Source organism: Pteropus vampyrus, unplaced genomic scaffold (genome assembly GCF_000151845.1).
Source record: "Pteropus vampyrus isolate Shadow unplaced genomic scaffold, Pvam_2.0 Scaffold195, whole genome shotgun sequence".
NCBI classification, from domain to species: Eukaryota; Metazoa; Chordata; class Mammalia; order Chiroptera; family Pteropodidae; genus Pteropus; species Pteropus vampyrus.
In genome coordinates, this window is record NW_011888976.1 from 1,091,600 (window position 1) to 1,097,599 (window position 6,000).

Genomic DNA, 6,000 nt, shown 5'->3' on the forward strand with positions numbered 1-6,000 from the left:
AGAGACAAAAACGTAAAAGCTGCTTGAGTTAAGGCACCAGCAGATAACTGATGTTTGAATCTGATTGCTAGAAAGATGAGTTCTATGAATATTCACTTTAAATTATTATCGGTAATCTAAGTCTTTTAGACACTTAAACTTTAGTTTCCATGGAGGAAAAAAAAGGGTCTGTTCCACAGGTAAATGAGCATCTGATGTTATACAGAAAAATTAACATGCTTCTCAGTTCTCATTCTACACACAGAATAAGATAAAAGATATGCAAGCACACAACCCTTGGGCAATCTTTTCCTCTTTTCTTTGAAAAATGATTTATATAATAATTCCTTAATTCAGTAGCAACAGAATATTACTTGCTTCTTTTCGAGACTCAGGTTTCTTTCATTTCAAAATACTACTCTTGAAGACTTAAATTCTTCTTTTAAAAAAGACAATCATTTTAACTTAAAAAAGGGAGCAAAAAGTCAGGAGTGAAACCAGAGATATTCTTATAAGACTTACATAATTTACCCTAAGTTAGAATTGATTCAGTAGCTCAACTAAAATTCAAGATTTAAGCACAAATATGAACTCTTTAGTATATTCTTCACACTATGACATAAAGAGTTTTAAAAACTGAAAGGTTCCTACTTTAATTTTTTCCTTGTATTCTTAAATATAAGCACTCATATGTATAGTAAATTAGGGTGCCAACATAAAAATGCTAAAATGGTCACATTTGCATCTAGGTAATGCAATAATTAAGAGAACTGAATATAATTTCAAAAAATAAATTAATTTCCTAACACTGATTTTTAAATATCACCTCTGTAAGTGTGCATTAAATATTTTAGTAAGTACTGCAGGGAACATCAAAAAAGTGATTTCCAAAAGCAATAGGTATATGTTCACTCAACTTGCAAGCAAAACTCTGACAATGTAGTAAAGTTGCTCATGCCTAATTAAATTAGCTTTGATAATTACAAATTACTCCTTCATAGGTATATATGTATCAAACCTTTCAAAAACTAACTTTACACAAATGATTATCCTTACCAGACAGGCCCTGATCTGAACTCAACTAAAAGCTATGTGTTAACTACATCTCACCACTGAGACACTTAAGCTCCAGTGTTAATAATGGGCCACGGATTCCCTGCATTGCTTTGAGAACTGCTGCTTGCTTAATCAAGCACTAAACTGCAAATTCACCTTTCTAAAAAGACTGAAAGAAGCCAAGTTTCACTATCTGGTTTTCCTAAATGAATTAGGGTTTGGGATTTCACTGGGAATGACCATGTTATCGAGATGCCATCACCCTCCGGAGGCATTTAATTACAATACCTTCTCTGTTTTCCATTCAACCACCTCAATTAAATTTCCACTAGAACCAGACACAAAAAGTTGATTCCGTAGCCCTGCTGAAAGTCTCCTCCGAGTGCAAACCCTGGGATCCCGCATACATTATGCCGAAAGGGCGAAGGGAAACAAAAAGTAATGATTATTAGACAATGTGGTGACATTACCTTGCCGGTCTTGTGATCAAACCAGACGAGAGCATGGTTCCTTGACAGCACCTTGCAATCAAAGGTAGCATTATTCTGCGCGGGTCGACAGCGGGCCACGGAACGGCCGATTTTAATGGGCTCGTCCAGGTAGACATGACGCTCCTGAAACGGGTGTGAGTTCGGGCGGCAAGTGAAGATGGCCAAGGCTGACGGCATCGAGGACAGACTGGGGGTGTCTCTCCTACCAAGGGACAAAGAGGAGTTCCACCAGATCCGGACTGCCCTTTACAAGCCTATGCCCCTATCCCCCCCAAAATTTTAAATTAAAACAAAATGCGCATTGTCTAAGCATAACCAGTGAACATCAACAACTCTTCACTTGAGTGGGAAGACAAGCCAGCGCAAGCCCCATCACCTCCTTTAAAACTCACTAGCGCCCAGATCACAGTAAGTCCCCAACTGACAGCTTTCAGTCCATCTTCTTCCTTGGGAAGAAAAGACTCAAACATTGGACAGCTTCAGCCAAGAAAACTCCTGGAAGACAGTTTGAGGACTGGAGGTATCCAAGCAGATGAGTCACACACCAATTCTTGTGTTTTGTTTGGGATCGCAGCCGCTTTTCCCCCTCGGTGGCGGAAATGTTGCAGCACTGCAGCATGAAGGAAGGGTCGGTTCGATGCGGCCAGGAAGGTCCTTGGGGCGAAGGAAGGTGTTGCCTAGCACCTCTGGGCAGCTACCTCCCGTCCTCGAGGGCCTCGGGAGAGGAAGAGCAAGAGGGGCAGCGAGGGGCACTAAATGGCCAGCGGTACTGTCTGCATTGACCCCTGATGCGCGCAGGCCGCCAGGAGGTGGCACGGGGACCCCGGCCCGCACGAGCCGGAGCGGCGGTGGATGGGGTCCTTGGCACTAGGAACAGAGACCAGTAGGGGCGCGGGCAGCGGCCGCGTGTGAACTCCTGGGCACCTGGCTGGTGTCCCCACGACCAAGGCGGAGATCCGGCTCCGCAGATAGGTGCAGACCGAGCGAGGCGCGATCCCACGGAAGCCTGGGGGGTCTCCTCCCGCAAGAAGTTGGTCCCTGGCCGCCTGGGCTCCTGTCTGCTTCTGAGCACACTGGGCGCCTTCTCTTAGGGTCGCCCCAGGGAGGGTCGCATCTCAGGGACGGCAGCCGCAGCTCCGGGCGGACTAGGAGGTGGGGGAGGGAGGCTGGCCCGGAGGTTGGGGAAGAGGCCTGGAGGCCCCAAGCTGAGATCGCCGCAGCCTCCACCACTGTTGGCGGGTAGGACACGCTCAGGCTGTACCAGACGAGGCAGAAAACTTTCCGACCTGGTAAGGAAACATCAAAACAAACGGCCGTCAGGCGCCGGTGCCCGCCCGCCTCAGCTCTCGCCCTCCTCAACCCGCCCCCCGCCAACCTCTACGACAAACTGCAACCTCGGCCGATCTCTCCGCATACGGGCTGCGGAGATTTGAAGCTCGGACGCCACGACAGGTCCAGCTTCCCTTGCCGCCGCCGTCACCGCCGCCTCAGCTTACCTTGCCAGCGCCGGCCGCCATAGTGACTCTGACTGAAACCTACCCGGTGCACCGCCACGGGAACGCGCACCCTTCAAGGGCCCTCCTACCCCCTCTCCCGCGCCGTAGTCCAGGGAGGTCACGTGATCGACGCTGAGGCAGCCATGATGGTCAGGGGCAAAAAGAGGGCAAGCTAATTTTTAACTAGCCTCCAGGAGCCATCTTAGTTAAGGGCCAGATGCTTCAAACCATGGGGTAACCTTTACGGCCATTTTCGTTAAGGGCAAGAAAGAATTTGACTCTCTGAAATTTTGTAAACAAAATGTGCTAACTTCCTATTTTATCACTTTGGTCATAAGACACAACTTTTACCAAAATTTTTTCACTACAGCAGTGGTTGAAAATACCAACGAGCAAGGAGAATGAACCCATCCAAAGGAGATGTTATTCACAGCCATCTTAGCTGTGGGCAACTGTTTCTCCACAGCCGCCTTAGATGTGAGCAACCGAATTCCCACAAGTCCTCAGATTTGTGCATCTAAGATGCGAAGGTCCATCCACCCTCTGCTGGAGTCTTCGATGTGTATTCGTGTATCTTCCCCAGAGAAAAACTCTTTTTTAGTCCCAGCGTCCCGTTTTGAATGACCGGTCATCTCACTGTGCTTATTGTGTCTCCCAGGGGTCCAAAGCAGATTCTGCCCTGGAAAGAGTGTGACTTCAGAAAGTTTAAAACAACGTTGATTCCAGAGAGAGGGCCAACGATTTCCAATATGAAAAAAGGGGGTATTGCTTACACTCAATATTAAAGCAGATGAGGAGTCATTGGTCTAAAGAAGAAAAGACTGCAAAATCTTAAAAGTTTAAGATGGTGGGAAGGAGTCTTACTCATTTAGAACCAATGGTGGTTTCATCAGAATCCTTTGACAACAGACCACCACTGTGTGACAATTGGGCAAATTTCAGGTCTGGTACGTAACACTCCTGTTATTGTGAGAATTAAGGTGGTAATCTGTGTGGCTCAATAAAGAGTAATTATCATTCCTTTCAATATGTATGTAAGTTGTGACCCTGTCCTAAACTCTGTGCTGAGCCCTGGGAATACTCAGGTGAACAAAACCTCAATCCCTGCCCTCTGAGAGCATGCTTGAATATTGTAGAGATGGGGGTAGGGAGATGAAAAATAGATACAGATAACGTCACTTTGATGTAATCAGGGTTAAAGATGGAGGCAAGCGCTGGGCCCTAAAGAAGTCTGGGACCGCCTTCTAGGGGAGATAACTGAACTGAATGAAGGAAGGTAGGAAAACTACAATAAGTGTGAAATTTGCTGAATGGCTTCAAAATTTCCAGGAATAGGGAATAGCAAGAAAAGGAACAAGGCTATTTGAAACACTGCACCGATATGCCTTGCACATAATAATGACTCAATATATATAAATATTTGATACATGAATGAAAATTACATACTATTACTCATTATTACAGGATAAAGCAGGAGTGGCACAAAATGAATCTGGAGAGAAGAATATGCATTAGTTTATAAAGAACTAGTATACTTTTCTAAAACTTCACTAATTCAGCAAATATGTATTGAACTACTACTGTGTTCAATGTACTTCATTCTAGAGAAAAATAATATGTTGAAAACTTTTAGAATAATAGGATGACAAGTTTTCATTTCAGGTAACTTTTAGACTTATGTGAAATCAAGTAATATAGGTCCCTCCACAAACCCCTAATGAGTTCCGTATATCAATTTATGTCATGCATTCTTTCATTCATTCATTCTATATTTAATTGAATGGCTACTGGGAAACAGATACTTTGAAAGACTCTGGATATGAAAGAATAAAAAAAAGGACGCCCTCGAGTTGCTCACAATTTAGATGATGACAGTAAGATCCTTGCCGTAATAATATCAAGGGTAATAGGACCATAGTAGAAAAGTTTACCAGCAGTCCTCAACCTTTTGTACACCAGGGACTGGTGCTCTATGAGACTCTAATGCCTGATGATCTGAGGTAGACTTGAGGTAGCACTGGGGAACAGCTGCAAATACAGATGAAGCTTCACTTGCTTGGTAGCCGCTCACTTCCTGCTGTGCAGCCCAGTTCCTAACAGGCCACAGACTGGTACCAGTCCGCAGCCCAGGGGGTGGGGACTCCTGGAACCGAGACTTGAAAAATGAGTAGAAGTAGGCCGGCTAGTTCGGTAGTACTGTGCTAATAAAATTTTTAGGCCAAGAAAACAAAGATCCAGAAATTTGAGACAACAGGACTTTAAGGGAATTACACGTAGGTCTGTATTACTGGAGCATGGGGGTCAGGGATCAAGGACAGGGGCGGGAAAGTGTGGTTTCAATTGCTGAAGGACTTGGGGCTACTCAGTGGAATTCAGAATAGTTCCATTTTTCTCCTAGAAGATCAAAATAGAGTAATGAAAATCAAGATTTCAGAATCAGACATTGCATCACCATTTACCAGAACTGTAAATGGGAAATTATTTAGTTTATGTAAGTCTCATATATTCCTCATCTGAAAAAAGTGGATAATGCCTCACAGAGTATTGTTAGGGTTAGATAAGATAATACAAGGCAAAATACCTACAACGATGCCTAGAAAATAGTAGCTATTCAGAGACTGTTAGTTTTAATTATTACTGATAATTAGAATTCCCCTAGCCTTCCACATACAGTAAGGAACAAGTTATGTTATTCCTAATTTGTATATGGAGAAACTTGTTCATAAATGTGAAAACAAAATGTCTCCTTATGTTCAGTTCTACTAAAATACCTTTAAAAATTAATATTAAACAAACAGAATAGGCCTTTTTTTTCCTGCAAGAAAATCTGGGATCGCTATAACCTGGAAAGAAAAAGCATCTTAACAAACTGAATGCCAAATGGCATCGAAGGCGTTCTGCACCCACTGGTATTTGGTAGGCACAGAAAGGCTTAAATTAAGACATCTCATACATGAGATATTTAGAATTCTAAGTCA

At 43.7% G+C, this 6,000-nt stretch overlaps 1 protein-coding gene across 4 annotated transcripts in view; it reads right to left on the reverse strand.

Moving 5' to 3' along the window:
- SLMAP (sarcolemma associated protein) overlaps positions 1 to 3,132 on the reverse strand; it is a 131,581-nt gene extending 128,449 nt beyond the window's left edge. For 3 of the 4 annotated variants that reach the window (XM_023537650.1, XM_023537648.1, XM_011371780.2), the window contains exons 1-2: positions 3,023 to 3,132; positions 1,506 to 2,812 (exon numbers count right to left, since the gene is read on the reverse strand). The gene's annotated coding sequence lies outside the window, so the exon portion shown is untranslated. Of the gene's footprint in view, positions 1 to 1,505; positions 2,813 to 2,920 lie in introns of all 4 variants that reach the window. The other variant, XM_023537647.1, reaches the window with a different exon arrangement.
- Between the last annotated feature and the right edge of the window lie 2,868 nt (positions 3,133 to 6,000).